General features: G+C 46.7%; 1 long non-coding RNA gene across 1 annotated transcript in view; it reads left to right on the forward strand.

The window, feature by feature from the left end:
* The window catches only part of LOC147660718 (uncharacterized), a 74,175-nt gene that overhangs the window by 16,780 nt on the left and 40,133 nt on the right, over positions 1-17,262 (forward strand). Inside the window, exon 2 of the long non-coding RNA XR_015306196.1 lies at positions 5,184-5,275. This is a non-coding gene — a long non-coding RNA (uncharacterized LOC147660718). The remainder of the gene's footprint in view (positions 1-5,183; positions 5,276-17,262) is intronic.

Below are 17,262 nucleotides of genomic sequence, written 5' to 3' on the forward strand. Positions count from 1 at the left end.
TGTGCCAGCTGGCACTAGGTAATAATTCACATGTGACTATTTACTAGGCAGGGCCAATCAGATAAGTCTAAGGAATAGATGTAGAGTCCATCAGCTTTAGCCTTAGGGGAAAAACATTATCAGCATAACACCTCAGCATTATCATAAGTCCATTATGCCTAGCCTTAGCAACATTGCCATAAACATAAAGCATTATCAATCGGCATACACCTGTGGGCATAAACATGTGAACGTTAGGGGCATATTATGCACAACGACCATCAGTGCAAGGGCCTCCACACATTTGCATAAATCATGAGGCTCCTCCCTAGGCGTAAATGCACACTAATCGCATGGGACCTACACACAAGGTCTAGAAGGAAGACATCCCTGCATCATCATATCACCACCAAAGTATGAGCATGGGAACATATGGGCAAGGAATCAGCACTGGACGCCTACATCACATTATTTAAGTGCAACGTAAATGAGGCATAAACACATTAGTGCACATGCTCAAAACAGCCCAGATCAAAGGTGTTCAGGAGAATATAAATGTGAAATTTAAGCAAAGTGTGGAACCAAAGTGCGGTAGCTTAAAGTTTTCCGTTTGTGATAAAAAAAGAAAATCAAACTGCCCAGAGCTGAAGCGATCCGAACTTGTCATTATGGGGATAAAGTAAACTAAAGAAACTAACCACGTAGTCTCTTACAGTTCCATTACGAACCGGCTAAATCAATGTGTCTGTATGCACTGGCATGCAGGACAGTTAGTTTCACGGCTGTATTTCCAACGTAATTAACCCCTTCAATGCTGTCATGCATCACGGGGCTCGTGTGCTGATGACGGCTGGGGGCCGTCATAAACACGCCCACTTCGAAAAACACCGCACAGGCGCAGAATCGCGGCCACGCCCAAGGGGTTAAAGGAAGTAGAAAAGGGACTAACCGGAAGCCGTACCCAAATGTAGACTTCTGTGACCGCAATCTAAAAAAGACAACGGCCAAAGCGAAGGTGCTCAAGACCGTGTAGTCGCTTATCGTTAATTTACAAAGCGGCATGTTTGGAGTGACCATGCACGGTTGAAGACGAGTCAGTGAGTTTTGTGCTCTACCATATTTACTTTCTGGGGTGATTTGCGGGATCTCTGGCAGTGCTGACCTTATTTCCAGTTGTCTTTGTAAGTCGCTTAGTGTTTCCATTGGTTGCTGTGTCTCTGTAAGTGACCCATGTCGCTTTGTGATGGGTCTGAAGTGTTCTTTTTGCTTAGCGATGGTAGATGCAGTGTTAGCTAGATTGACTTTTTAGGTCTCGCCTGTCAATGAGCATGCGCATTGAGCTTGCGAGACTATAGGGGCTTAAAAAGAGTTTAACTAGACTGGCGATTTGATGCAGTGCATGTGCGCTTTTAGCTCAATGCGCAAGCGCAATGAGTTAAAATGCGCGTGCACAGCATCAAATCGCCAGCCATCTGTTGCCCAGCTTGGTGACGCCAGCAGCTCTTCCCACTCCACCCCATGCTGCATCAAAGGCTTTCACGGCCGGCCGGCCGTGCTTTCAGTTTCACGGCCGCCAGGCCGTGTCTCCTTTTCTGTTGTCCAGCTGGGTGCCGCCAGCAGCTCTTCCCGCTTCGCCCCCTGCTGCATCAAAGGCTTTTACGGCCAACCGGCCGTGCTTTCAGTTTCACTGCCGCCAGGCCGTGTCTCCTTATTTTTTAACTTGTTTTTTTTAATTGCCTACACCCAGTGACTGAAACACTTTTAATGTTGGGCCAGGCTACATATTTTCCCAAGTTTACTGACAACGTGGCCTCTGTTTACAGTAGATGCTTGGCCACAGTTACTTCCAACACTTTGCACTGACACTTCTTGGGTTGCACGAGCATCCTACTATGAGGAAAGAATTAACTCTGTTTCAAACTCCTCACACAAATTTTTTTTAATTGCTAAGCATCTCCTAAAGCTACCGATGAGGGATGCCCCCCTTGAGGGCTCGCACGCATGGTGTGATGCTCTTTCAGAGTTCTTCTCCTATAAAATCAAGGATATCTACAATTTCTTTCCCCCTCCGGTCTCCACTGTTAATCCGCTTTCCATGGAGAACTCCGTGCCCGATGAGCATGCTCTCAAGGAAATTCCCTTTATGGTTATGGACACCCTATTGAACATCTGTGCCTTAGTAAAATCCATCTCTCCCTGTGACCGGGCAGCCCCTCAATTCCTAAGCAAGGCTGAGGAAGTAGTCCTCCCGGTGTTACTAAAGATGATTAACTCCTCCATTTTGACCGGACTAGTACCGCCACTTTGGAAACACGCCCTGGTGAAGGCGCTACTGAAGAAACCCAACGCTGACCGCGACGTCCTTGGGAATTACCGCCCTACTTCCCTCCTTCCTGGGTTCAGTAAAATGCTAGAAAAGCATGTTGATTCAGCTATTTCCAACTTCTTCGAATCTCACAACATACTTCACTCCTTGCAAACCGTGTTCTGCCGCCAACATGGGACTGAAACCGCGCTACTGGCTCTGTTGAAAAGCCCAAAATGATTATCGACAAAGGGTAATCGACAGCTATCATCCTTTTGGACCTCAGCGCCGCTTTTGACACTGTTAACTATGACATCCTGATCCATAGACTGAGGAATGTAGGACTATCAGGCAGTGTTATCACCTGGCTGCAATCTCTTCTCGAGAATAGAACCTTCCAAGCCTTTGAAGGGGGTAACATTTCAAACCGGATCCCACTTGACTGCAGTGTTCCTCAGGGCTAGTTTCTGAGCTTGATGCTGTTTAATATCTATATGAGCTTCCTGGCAAAGATTGTTGTCCCTTTTGGGATAGAAATTGTCACCTACGACGATGACACCCAATTAGTTGTGGCCTTAAATCATCCAGAAAACTCCTGCCTGGAGAGAGTTCCCAAATAGATGGAACCCTCCTTCCTTAAATTGGATGGAAATAAAACGGAGCTTATGCTGCTGGGTAAGTCACCCACATTTGATATCGGTTTAGCATGGCCAAACTGTCTCGGCTCTCCACCCACGCCCAAAAATCAGATCAAAAGTCCCGACATGTGGCTAGATCGGTCACTGACAATTTATTATCAGGCGACGAAACTGGCCGCATCCTGCTATGGCATCCTACAGATGCTCCTTAAAGTCTTCCCGCTCCTCCCCCTCTCAGCAAGGAAACTCATGGTCCAGGTCTTGATCCTCTCCCGCCTCGACTACAAAAATGTATCTAGGAGTTCCAGGGGTGACAACAAACAAACTGCAAGTTATTCAGAACTGTGCAGCACGCATGCTTCTTAAGATCTGCAACAGCCACTCTGCAAGACCTGCCCTGAAAACCTTGCACTGGCTCCTGATTGTGGAAAGAATAACATTCAAGCCCCAATGTATTGCTCATAAATCTTTCTGGAAAAAAGGCCCCCCATCCTCCGATCCATCATCTCCCCCTACTGTCCTAACAGATGCCTCTGATTATCCATTCTCTACCTAGCTTCTCGCCCCGCCCCCCCGGGGCCCCCAGTTACGTTCAGAACCCAACCCCCTTTCCTTCTGTAAACGTCTGAAAACATGGTTATTCCAAAAAACCACCGACTAAGCTGGTGTGGCCTGCCATAAATCTCTGCTAGCACAAGGACGCCTTCTGGTAGCCATGCGCTCTATAAATATCCTTAACATAACATAACGTTATTTTATAGAGGTGGGCGAGCCAGTGAAGGACGCCTGGCTTTAGCTCTGCTTGGAGTTTACTCGGATCCTCGGGCCAAAGCAAGCCAAGCCACTTGTCTGCCTCAGGAGGCCTTCTTTAGGGGTGACTGATATATATTAAAAATAGTGTTTGACTTTACCACACATGGTGAAGGCAGAGTCGAGATCAAGCAGTTTACCCTCTTCTGCAGTCTGCATTGGCCGTCCTCCTGTGAGTAGTTTACTTGGGCTACTCAGGGTGGCATAAACAGTGCTTTAGGCCCTGGTGACTACTTTAACACCCATGCCCTGGGTACCATTGATACCATGTACTAGGGACTTCTAAGGGTGTTAAAGTCATTGCCAATTGGGGATGCCAATTCACATATAGCAATTTCAGCCTGCTCCAGTGCACTTTGAGTCCTAACCAGCAGTATCTGGAGCAAAAAGATTGGGGGTAACCATCCCAAAACGGTACTTTCCTCCAGGTGATGATGACTTAGGCTGACTTGGGGCCTGCGTCCTGCGAGTCCTCTCTATATTAAAGCACGGGTATAGCTCTCTGTCTGGAATCCATGTTTTAAACCAGTCTCCCCGGTTTGTGTTCTCGACTCATAGTGGGAGGCAAGATGCTGGAGAATTGGATTTGACTATGTTATGCCCTGTTGCGTCATTAATGTAACTTGTCTCTGTTTCCCAAATTTTGGTCCAGTTCATTGTGTACCTGGAAAACGCTTTAAAATCTGATATGGTGAACATCGGTGCTGACAACAAACGTTCTGGAGAGGCTAAAGTCAGGAGTATGTCGTCTGCTTACAGCATAATTTCCAGGTTGCCGGCTTTGGTTTCAGTTCCCCAAATGCCTTCTGAGCAGTATAGGGTGAATGTGAGGGTCTCTGGGGCTATCAGGAAGAGTATGTGTGAAAGGGGACGGCCTTGCTTCATGCCGCGTTTAATGAGCTTCTTTCTCTTCCTTTTGCTCTTCTCCACTTCTTTTCTTGTCTGTCATCTGTTTGTTCTAATCTAAGTGTGCACTTCACATTATGTGTTGTATGCATGCTCAGAATTCCTAAGTGTAAAGATTCAGAAGGTCTCAATTATTATGCATTTCATCCCTTGCTTTATTAGCATCCAAGTTAAACACAGTTACAAAAAGACTGCACTTCCCAGATCCCATTGGAATACATGACTACGGAAAACTGAACCTGGTGCACCGTCATGGCACACTCGTTGTAAATCCTCCCGTGCATGCGGCAATTCCTCTTCTCTGATAATGCACATTGAAAACAAGGTGCATAAGCTTTTCTGTTATCAGTTTATATAGGTTCTAAATTGAGGTGTTTTTTCAGTGTTTTGCAAACGTTTAAAACATTTTTGCTTTGTAAAAATTCACAAGGCTGGTGTTTTTCCAAAGAAAGTTGAGTTTATTTCCTTCTCTTGCTTGTCCCTAGTGCCATTACCAATATCCATCTATCTTCCCCTAACTCTCTTTTTTTAATTTGCTCTTTCAGGTAATGTTTCATTGATTTGCTCACCTCCAAACCTGTCTCATTTCCCATTGATCGCTTTCCAGCAGTCTAGTCCCAGGACGTGCAGGATGGAGGTATGTTTGCATCTCATTATCTCATAAATATTTGATTGCAGCTGGTGAAAGTTTTTTTATTTTTTATTCTTTTAAAACATCAACAAGAGGAAACTCAATTAGGGATACAGGTTGCAGGCAGCATCAATGACATAATATATGTGACATATGTAAACACATCATGGTTCGGCAGCATTGCCATTTACATCAGTGTCGGAGCAAGATCTACTAAGGTAAAGGGTGATCACAAGGCGAGGAGGACGGGGAGGACTATAAAACATGCCAATCCTAATCGCAGACAGCGCATCACTAAAAAAATTAAATATAAGGAAGCAGGTGTAAGGGGGAGACTGCATCGAACACATAAGGGGAGATCAACATGATGTCTAATCCATGCCATATGCCGGCGTGGCTCCCGTCCTCAGGGGAACGCCGATTGCATGGACAGGAGGATATACATCATACTTTGGTACAATTGTACAGAAGTTATGCATTCATAAGGTCCCGGCCATAGTTCCTTCATGGTGGTCGAAAATCGTTCATGGCTTCTATGCTAAGGATATCCATATTCCCCCCCCATCCACTCCCTACTCCTCTAGTGAGTAGCATGTGTAGTGTGTTGGCCTCTGCTCGTGCACATTGCAGGAGAGTATGCAGCGGCCTCTTAGCACAGATGTTGCTTTACAAGAAATTTCAATTTGGCGCTACAAAAGTACCTATGCACGGTCTGTAAACTGGTGTAAGTGTTTACCCCCCATAGCTTTAGGGCGAAGGCCTAGCAGGCAGGATTCAGGAGTAGGTGACCGTGTATGGTCTGCGAGTTCCGATATGGTGGCTGTAACCTCAAGCCATGACATCTGTAGTGATGGGCACCCCCACACCATATGTTAGAAGCCGGCGTCACCCAGTTTACCGCGCAGCACTTTGGTGTCGAGTCAGGAAACATGCGCTGGATACGGTGAGGGGAGAGAACTGTGATGTGTGTAGTTAAATTATGTGAATTGGAATCGAGGATTCAAGTAACCCTTCGCTAACATGTTGTAGCGCCCGCAGGCATGACTTGAGCGGTTGCAAGAGCACGGTGTTCATCTAGCCAATGCAGTTCCCATGTGCAGCTGAGGTGGGGTGCTCGGTGCTGTCTTATTGGAAGCCAGCGTCCTACTACCCAGTTCTTTATCTCAAAATACTACATAGCTATAAATGTATCATTTCTGTCTGATCTGGGCCTGCATCGCTCTACCTGTCATAGAGGAGAAACTGCTGAGGAATTAGCACACATGCTGCTAGTTTCAGGCCCTTTGATCACAATGTAGTAACAATTCCACTATCCAGCTGCCTCAACTATCACTCATTTACTCTGTCCCTGCCTTGGACCGATAGGGAGCTCAGCTGCTTTTAGGTTAGGTTTGTGCTGTACAAACACCACATGCATAGCACCTTTTTCCAAGGAAGAACGGTTTGGTGCCATTAAGCTGTGCTGCTGGATGAAGCAGCTGATAGAATAAAGACCCTTGGGGCATACATCACGCTTTGTATCATTTTCTGGTGTGTTTCACACTGAGAATTCTTTTTATTTTACATTGTGGAGCTGTGCCTTGGGCATTTTGTGTATTTGTAAAGCAGTTCTAAGCATGTGGGCCTTTGTAAAAGCTGGGTATGGGCTGTGTACTTGCCGGGAATGTGTGAGAGTTGCAGAAGGCATTTATTAGGTGTTATGTGCAGCGTGTACTGTTTGGGTGCATTCTCCATCTTGTGGAAAGAATGAGCGCACCTCAGTATTGTTCCATTAAATGTGGCCACAGTGGTTTGTACAGGTGATGATGAAAAGCATGAGTAGGAGGAGAGATCCATGAAAAGTCATGGGAAATACATGGTTTGAAAATCTTGTTCACAGGCCTCCGGCTGGAAAAGGAATGTTGATAGCAGGGCAATGCATGTGTGGAGCAGGTGAATAAATGTAAGAACCGGGCCTACCGTTATGGATACAAGAGTGGAGGACAGCCGAGGTGTAGGACTTCTGGACAGAGCCATTTGACTTAAGAGATGTTTTTAAGAGAGTGTTTCACGTGCTGGGCATGGTCCAAGAGTGAAAGAATGTTAACAGGCTTTGGCGCACCATCCATGCACTCGCTACACAGATGCACCCCAGTGTTCAACTAGTAGACAGCCAAGCTGGTGTGCTATGTCACAAAGCTCTAAAGTTAAAAGTGGGACAACTCAACAACAGACTAGCTCAGCTCAGTCTCCTAGTCCAGCCGGTGATCTCCCACTTCTGTGGATAATACTGGCCAACTAAAAAAGCTAAAAAAGAAATTGCAGCAGTTTACTGACATAATGAAGGGTATCATACTGTTTTGGGGTCCGATGTTCAATTCCCGCAATATCCGACTCCTGACTAGAATAGATGAGGGAGTCTTTAACACCACTGCAGGTATACTGACTAATATTACAGTTGAGCTCCAAGCTACGAGACGTGTCTCGCTTCAAAATCGGATGGTTTTAGATTTTATCTTAGCTGACAGGGGTGGAGCCTGCCATGTCATCGTCAGCAGCAGCTGCTGCGTGTACATACATGTCAGTGCCCGACTGTAAAATCTGCAATGCAGAAATTGTATAGACTGGCTTCAGAAATTCACGAAGACAATGGTACCTGGTCCCTCTCGGGATGGCTCTGGGGAATATTGACATTATGGGGTTGGAAAATACTCCTTTTCCTGATAGCTATTGCAGGGTTCGTTTTCACATGCTGTCTATGCATAAATTGCCACCCAGCTTGCTGCACGTATTGCATAAGCAGACTCATTCCCAGTGTCTCACTACCAAAAAGTAATAATAAGCACACTCTCATGATGATGCAAGAAATACAGTCAATAATGTTAATCGACGAGGGAGTCTTCGAATATTGATTACAATTTATGATGTTTGCATTTGCTTTCTTTTCACATTTACTTTGGATAGATAACTATATCCTTTTCCCCTTATCATTGTAAAGACCCTACCGGATAGCCAAATAAAGCTAATTAGCATATAATGCTAAAAGGAGGGTCTGTTAGTCTGAAAAATCCCTTGCTATCCTTGAACTGTGCTATATTACATTAGCATTATATGGCTAAGTTAGTTGCCGCTACCACGTTTGTATGCAACCCGTTGAGCTATCCCAATGTGCAAGTCTCAGTTAGCAAGTGTGACTCCATTTTGTATTTTGTAATCCTTATTTAGACTGCATAGGCTGCACCAGCAATAGGCCCATGTATCCAGAATTGCTTGCCTCAGCTGAACACTGTATTTCACTGTTATTTTCTTTTATGTCCAAGGTTGTTTCTCGACTTGCTAATGAATAAGTTGCTCTCCCTTCAAATACCAAACTGAGCGTGTAGCTCTGCTCCCACGTTTAGAGACGCTGAGGCCAAGCACGATAACCGTGAGTTGCCGATAAGGTGTACCCATCTCGCAAGTAGTAGCGCATCTCTCTGTACCCCCATTTTTCGGGTCCAGCTCGAGCCAGTACATTTCCATGGTGGGCGGGGTTGGAGATGGCTGGGAAGGTTCTTTACCTACTGTAACCAGTTTGGAAGGCAGTCCACTCAGCAACCATCTTAGGGTTCAGGTCTGACCGGATCTCTCTCTGCCGAGAACTGATAATAAATCCTGTTTATATTCTCTACTGTCTGACCGACTCTTCATTCCTGGGAAGGCATAGCAGGTGGTTCTTAGTCACCCGGGTGGCCCCTAAGGGCCACTTCCTTCAGTTCTGAGGGACAAGAAGTTGTTGAACACCTTCCTGAACTCTCTGATAGTGACTCTGCCACTCTTAATGAATACGTGATCTGCATCAAAAAGTTGGACTTTCACTACCTCACCAAAGTGAGTACTTTCCTTGAACGATATCACTTCGGGAGAAGGATGCAATGGCAGGATGAGTCGGTAGAACAGTACATAACTACCTTGCGCAAATTGGCTACCACGTGCAATTTTGGTGCAGCTTTAGATGAGCTCTTAAGAGAGCAGTTCATATTGGATGAGTCCTCGATAAAAAGAGAGACGCCCTGTAGCAAAAAGGCACGCCATTGCTTCAAGAAGTGCTGACCATAGCCAAAAGTCACAAGCATTCAAAAGCGTGTGTTATTATTATACGCAAAGACAGTTCAGGTGATAAAAAGGAGAACACTAATGTCAAGGTCGTGGTGGATATATTTGTTAAACCCAAATCGAGCACCACTTCAAAGCCCTTTAATACAAACAATTTTCAGGGGAAGTGCTTCAGGTGTGACAGCCAGGCCATATGGCCAACTTTAAAGACTGCCCATGCTGGAAGGCCATGTGCAAAATGTGTGAGAGAAAAGGTCATGTCTCAAAGAACTGCAGAAAGTGCACTGGCATAAAAAAGTCAGGGAAGTTGATCTTTATGAAGAAGAATTGGAAGAAATCAATATTCTCCCAGTCACAGGGAATGTTGATGATTGCCCTCAGGAGCTAGTTTTGATCAATGATCCTCCCGTGAACATGCTCTTCAACTCTGGGGCCAAGGTAACACTAGTCCCCAAAACATTTTATGAGCGTAATCTGCTCGGCAAAGTCACCCTGTTGAAGCCAGACATTAGACCAAAAGGTTAAGGTGGGGTGACTATTGAGTTGCTGGGTTATTTCTGGGGCACAATTGACTTCAAAAGGAGAGTCATCCCTGGTAAAATCTATGTCTTGATGAAAGGGGGCTCGCTCATAATTTGGTTCCATCAATGTGATCTACATATCTGCGTTGATCCCAATGAGATCTGTCTGCCTTAAAAAATTACCACCAATTAGGGTTGTTAGTAATGCTGTGTTCATCGGATAAAGGTCAAATCTAACGCTGTTCTAAAAACAGCTAACGAGCTAAGGTCAGGAATGCACGTCTGTTAGTAAGGGAGAGCATGAAAGTTGAATTAGACAATCTCTTAGCCAACGGAAACCTTCAAGAAGTTGAAGCAACGGAGTGGGTCTCTCCTGTTGTTATGGCCCGCAAAGCCAATGGGGAGGAAAGGCTCTGTGTCGGCTCGAGGGAGCTCAACAAAGCAGTTATTGTTGATCATTGACCTTTACACAACATAACTAAAATGCTGTGTTCTCTTGAGGGGGCAAGGCATTTTTCATCCTTGGACTTGACCTCTCCCTTTCACCAGGCCAGGCTTCACTCCTCTTCGGAATATTCAGAAAATTCACTCCTCTTCCCAGGACCTTACCTCCTTTGAAACAACCTTTAGTACCTTTAGATTTCTAAGAATGCCTTTTGGACTGATTTCTGCAGCCTCAGTTTTTTAGTGGGCGATGAAGGGCATTCCTGATGGCCTTCAGGGTGTCAAGGTGTACCCAGATGATGTGCTCATCTTTGGTGTGGATCTTGAGGAGCATGATGGGAGGCTGAGGTCAGTATTGAAGAAGTTACATGATGCTTACCGCACTCTTAGGGCTGACAAGTGCAAATTTGATATCTTAGGGCACCTTTTGTCCGCTGCAGGCATCGAATCCAAAGTGTCATTGGTAAATACCCTTTGTAATTTGCACACCCCTTTAAACAAGGAAGAGTTTGTAAAGTTTCCGGCCATAGCTGAATTTTATCAAAAGTTTGTTCCGAACTTTGCAGAGAAAACCTCTTGTTTGAGGTCTCTCCTCCAGAAGCGAAGCACATTTGTTGGGTCCAAGGGCTGTGAGAAAGTTTTTGAGTGCATTAAGAAACATATGAATGAAACACCTTGTCTAGCAAGTTCTGACTCCACAAAGGCATCTTATCTCATGACTGATGCCAGCTCAAAGGGGCTAGGATCACTTCTTTTGCAGATGCTTGATAGGGAGGATAAAGCCATTCTTTTCGTCTCTAGGCCCTTGAGAGGTGCTGAATGCAACTGTTCTGTTGTGGAGAAAGAAGCTCTGGGTGTTTTCTGGGCGGTACCCAAGCTAAGAAAGGTTTTGTGGGGGAAAAGGTTCAGAAATCTTACTGGCCACAATCCTCTTAGGGAGGTCTTCTCCAAGAAAGACATTGACTTTGTCTCCCAAAGGATACTGAAGTGGGTTGTGGCTCTACAGTTCTGGCAGACTGTCTGTCAAGACTCGGGGTGAGGAGTGTGAAAGGGCGGATGATGTTGAGTGGTTTGGAGGTGAATAACTGGATGAAGTAATTAATTTGTGTCTGATTAGTGAAGGGTTGATACCTGAGAGTGAGTACAGGGAACCTCAGATGAACGATTTAGACTTGCAGAAAGTTCTAACCATGGTCACAAGGTGGTTGGTGTGAAAAGAAGGACTGTGAAGAGGTCCTCGAAGGCTTTTGGCAAGTTAGGGAAGATCTGACGGTGGAGGATGGTCTCCTCATGCCCGGTAGTATGTTGGTTGCACCCCTTGCACTAAGGGATAAGCTAGTAAAGAGTGCTCACACCTCGCACATGGGCATTGCCATGCCAAAGGAAAGGATCAAGTAAGCATATTGGTGGCCTGCCATGGATGTGCATGTAGAGAGGTTGGTGCGTGAATGTGTTGAATGTGCGTGGTGTAACAGGATATTGAAGTGCAGGATGCAACACATGGTTATTAGAGAACAGGCTTCTGGTCTGTGGACGGACATTTCAATCGATATTTTGGGACCTGTGATGTTGAAGACTCAGGATTGCTATTTGATCGTGTGTATTGATATGTTTTCTGTTTGGTCTGATATCAATATTGTTAATTCCGTTGAGTCTGGTGTAGTGATTGAGTTTCTAGAGTTTCCCGTTAACACTCTTGTCTGACAATGGTGTTCAGTTCACATCCTTAGTCATGGAAGAGTTTCTAAGTTCCAGGGGGATCAAGCATAAGAACGCGGCCCTGTACCATCCACAAAGCAATAGTGTGGTGGAAAAGTTTGTCAAGGTTCTTAAAGAGACTATGCAACAAGCTGTTGCCTGTGGTGAAAGTTGGGACTGGGCCATTGTTGGACTTGGCCCTTCTGGCAGGTATACCCCTAAACTTTTTGCTTTTAATTGTGACCTGGTGTTTGATTTTTTTGGCTTCTGCGCACTTTCACTGTGTCCCAGTGTAATGTGCGTGCGCACTCTTGAGTGCGTGTGGTGAGATTGGCCTGCCCTCCCTTAGGAATGCAAGGGGAATGTGTGTGTCCATGTTAGTTCCTGATGTGTGGGGAGTGCAGGGTCGAGTTGATATGTGCAGACTCGTGTGATCAACTAGAAGTTGGCAGGTCTGTGTAATAAAGATGAATTGACTGTCTGGCTTGTGATTGGCTGGCTCCAGGAGTCAGGATGGGTCTGCCCCGGTGGTGAATAGAGAAATTGACAGCCAGATGGGTGGGAGGAGTGCACCTGGGACCTGAATAGGGCTGGGCCTTCCCTACACAATGCTGGCTTCGCCCCCTGTGGTGCGACTGATGTCCCTAGCCTGAATAGTGAATGGGGAGAGGTGCTGAGCACAACAAAGTGCTCCAAAACCAGCTGCGTCTGATTTTGCCTTAACCCTGCAGCCTCAGACAAAGGAGTTATGTGTATAAAAAGGGGCTGTGACCCCATGTAAAATGCCCTGGACTTTTGTGCACCTCAAGCGCCTGGGTGCGCTTTGCCTTTATTTCTTTACAGCGCTTTGTTTTCCTCCAGGGAGTGCTTCTGCTTTTTACTGCAGCACGGAGCTGAGATCGTCCTGCAGAGGGAGTCCCCGGCATGGGGACCCCCTGCCTTTGTGCCGTCTTATGCCCCTGACGGGTGCCCACCCCGCCAGAGACTTGGCGCTTGTTTGCGGGTGCCACCCGCTTCCTGTGTCTCAAGCGGGTGCCTACCCCGCGTGGGTGGTGACTGGCAGCTTAATTACGGCGCGGGAGTCCACCCCATCTCGCCAGCCGCATCGGAGATAGACCAGGATTCCTCCGCGCATTTGTTGATTTGAAATTCCTAGTGGGTGCCCACCCCACCAGGGACTTTTGCCTCTAAACGGGAGCCTACCCCGTATCTTGCCAAGGGACTCACCGCCGCAGCCCCGGGCCTCATCGAGAGGGCCGCACTGCCATTGGCTAGCGCGCCCCAGGGCCTGAAGGTTCGTCTCCCGGGCCGCGCTGCCATTGGTTCAAGTGCCCCGGAGCCTACAGGCTCGTCTGAAGGGCCACGCAGTGATTGGCCGCCCAGCCAGCCTGCACCTCGAGCCAGGGGGTGCTTCCCCGAGGTGAGGCTGCACCGCCTGGGACCCGCGGCTGAAGCGGAGACACCGTGGAGCCCCCACGGAGTCCAGGAGGCTCTCCCGGACACCGCCTGCAGCCCCGCAGAACCGCCACAGGAAGGAGAAGGGAAGCCTGCGGAGACGCCACCTCCCAACAGCCGGTGAGTGCGGGCATCTCGGCGAGTCGCTCCTCTGCTAAAGGAGGCATTTGTTTGGAGCCCACGAGGCTCCAGCTGATTTCGGGGCATTGTTTTAGTTAGAGCCCGAGAGGCTCCTGGGGGCATTGTGGTTTCGAGCCTGAAAGGCTCCACCGTGACTTGGGCATACTCTTTGTTTTAGAGCCTACATGGCCGGGCACATTTTGTTTCAGAGCCCAAGAGGCTCCAACGTGTTGGGGCCCCGTTCATTTCGAGCCTACGAGGCTCCAGCGAGCATTTTGTATTCAGAGCCCACGAGGCCCCACGTTGTATTAGGGGGCATTTTGGAGCTTAGAGCCTGCGTGTCTGCCACGTCGTGTTTGGTCGCATTCCTATATTCAGAGCCCCAGAGGAGAGCCAGGCTCAGTTCACCAGCTGCCCAGCACTTAGTGGGCAGCTGCATCGTTTAGGCCTTGTACAATCTTCTTTGGCTGCCTGCGCAGCCAGCCTAGACATTCTGGACATTGGGCCTGTGAACCCCTGAGAGGCCAAGCTGGCCTGGGGTCAGATATATGGTTTTCTGCGCAAATGTGTGATTACTTACCTACTGTGATTTCTGCATAATATGCAATGCTTTTTGCCTATACCCCTAAATGTATTTTTATGCCTACGAGGTTGTTTTACCTAGTATAGTTATACTAGTGAATTCATGGTGCCCTGCGTGATATATGCCTACGGTGGTTAGGGTTGCGTAGTGTGTACTTACCTTTTACCAGTGGTTACTGGTTGTGTGCTACATGTGCTATTTGGTGCTACAATTATTCTATGTTTTAAGTGTTATTCCTACAAAGTGCTATTTCTACCAAGTGCTAGTTCTAAAAGTTCTTATTCCTGACAGTGATCCACATGGCCCTGTCCCGTGTATATAATCCCCTGTAAATTCTGCCCGTGCCAGTTGGCACAATCTAAATTTTGTATTTATTATCAAATGTGTTTGGTATAATACAAAGGCTATTTTTATATATAACCTTGTGTCGAGTTTCCTTTGTGGTGGGCCTTGGGTGTTGTTGCTGGGTGCACGCGCAAACGCTTCACATTGCCTCCGGGATAAGCCTGACTGCTCGTGCCAAGCTACCAAGGGGGTGAGCAGGGGTTATCTTTGGCGGGTGACTTCCTTGACCTGCAGCCATGAGGAAGAAGGTTTGCGAGTATAGGTACACTTCTTGATCGTCCACTGTTGAAACTCCCTTTCGTTTATTTAAAGGAAGGGTCCCCAACACGGAGGTCACTCGGTTGTGGGTAACGACCAAAAGAACCTTAGTGGATAAAAAGGTGAGCAGCATGGAGGGCTGGAAAGAGAGAAAGAGGTGATGAAAAAAAGAAGGATCTTGTATGACAAAAGGAGGCCTGTGAAGAGAACAGTGGTCGAAGTGGGAGACTAGGGCAAGATTAAGTCTCCCAGGAAAGGCGGAGGCGGATCCAAATTCACTCTTCCATTTAACGTTATCAAGGTTTTTCAAAATTGCAATAAAGACCAGGGACCATAGAATTTGGAATTTAAGTTGCTGCAAAGTGTCAGGCTAGTGCTAGTTTTGATACTAACACCGCAACTGGTGGGCCTGATTCGGGCTCTGAGGTGGAAGAGCCTGTTGCACGAGAAAGGGGCTCTGGGTCACTTTACTTGAAAGGTATTCCCCGACGTTTGCACGATTGTGTTTCTTAAAGTGAGCGCTTTCCCATTTGCCATGCACCCCAGTTTTCTCTTTGCCTATGAAATCGCTTTGTTGAGTTCTTCAAAGATCGTAACTGCATTCTCTATTATGTTCTCAGCATTCTTTGCATTCATAGTTAAGTTTCCTTTTATTTTCTTCAAGTTTAGAATGTGTAAGGGGGGAGTAGGGGTGACGTCCTGTGTCATGATACTCTGGAATGTGGGGATGGTTGCTAGGTGGTGGCTGGAATAGAGACATTTGTCGGTCAGTCTTAGCTTGATGATGGATGGGGTCTCTGTAGCTGTGATACTTAAATAAACCTTTCTTGACTTCCACTGTATGTTCTACTCTGCTTTCTGGAGGGTCACACTTCCACAGAAGTCCATGTTAAATCTAGAAGCGCACAACCCACTGAGCATTCCTGCAGGTGTGGTACTTGATGGCAAATGTTTATTGTCAGCGGTTTATGCCATAATGCCTAAAACATTAATATTTACAGCACATAATAAAACAATCACAATTCTTATTCACTTAAAACAACGTAAGCACAGTTGATATAAATACTATATCTTGCGCATCGTCCATGATCTGACGTTAAATGCAAGTGCAAACGGATGACGTACATCACTATTAAAACCAATCAATTAGATAGAGCGGTCATTAGATCTTACAAAGCGTATCAGCTCACAAGCGCGTACCTAGGTGCAGATACCGGCATCTCCGTCTGCTCATTGCCTACTCAGAGCAAGTAAACCTGCTAGGAAGCCTGAAAGCTGTCTTATAAACAACAGAAATAAAAGAAGAGCACAAGCTTGTGGCACAGACGTTACCTAGTATGGTAAAAAAAGCGAGATTGACAGTTTTGCTTACAGCCCAATGGAAATTAACCCTCAGATATGCGCCAATAGACGGCCAACACCTAAGCGAGCATTTTATAAAGTGCAGGTGCAAGTAGAAATGTGCAACAATACCTCTCAATGCTCTGTTCAGTCAATAAGGGGCTCCAGGTCGTCCATAGTGCACTAGTGCCTTTAATGCCGGAGTCGAGCCACGCTCCATTTTATGAGGGCAGATATGTGTCAGTGTTCGATAACCAGATGCCCAAGAGTCCACAGGAGTGAAGAGGAATCCCCTTAACCTCTAAAAAACAACCACATGATTGATGAATAACATACACTCCTATGGGCTGTTCTCTAAAAGTATGGGGGAAAAGTCCAAGGAGTGTCCAACACTCTCCCCATACGAGGGGGGGGGGTATTGCAGGAGGGTAACAGGTCTGTCTGGTCTCAAGATGCTGAAAGGAAACAATAGGAATATACCAATACACTGTTTTATAAAATGTACCTAGCAGTACATTGACATGTGATTAGCATATTATTACACTTACCCCAGGTAGGTCTCGAAATGTCCTTGAAGAGTAGCGTGGGTAATATATTGGACTCAAGGAGATAGGAGTCCTGAGGGACTGGGAAGGGCTACTCAATATCGCACTCACACGACATACAACCATACAGACCAAAAAGAAAGTGCCAAAGGAACAACTCAAGGGTTTTAACTTAGGGAATTGAGGAGCAATGGCCGGCTCTTCTGGGACACCGAAGAGCGGAGCATCTACTCTCTCAAGAGAGGCGAAGCCCGGCCCAGGACCAAGCGCCAGGCGGAGCAACACTCTCCCACACAGGGATAAAGAACTGAAAATGGGGAAGTCGACTCAAAGAGCCTTTCACAAGTGGTGCATACAGGCACAGCGTACCAATTGCGGGGAAAAACAAACTCGGCTTTCAAGCCTAAACGTGCACCGACCGGTGCGGAGGGTAAAGTGTGACAAAAGGCAAAGAAAACAAACTTCGGCGTCCAAGCCGAGAAGTGCACCGAGTGGTGCGGAAAGAAATAGGGACCCGGTTTCCTAGTTAACCAAGGGCTTGAAAAGGAGGTAGGCGGAGAAGTCCGCGCCGATGAAGCTGTCTCTGCAATCTCCCCTAAAGCAATCTTC

The sequence above is a fragment of the Lissotriton vulgaris genome, unplaced genomic scaffold, assembly GCF_964263255.1.
Source record: "Lissotriton vulgaris unplaced genomic scaffold, aLisVul1.2 SCAFFOLD_2418, whole genome shotgun sequence".
Lineage (NCBI taxonomy): Eukaryota > Metazoa > Chordata > Amphibia > Caudata > Salamandridae > Lissotriton > Lissotriton vulgaris.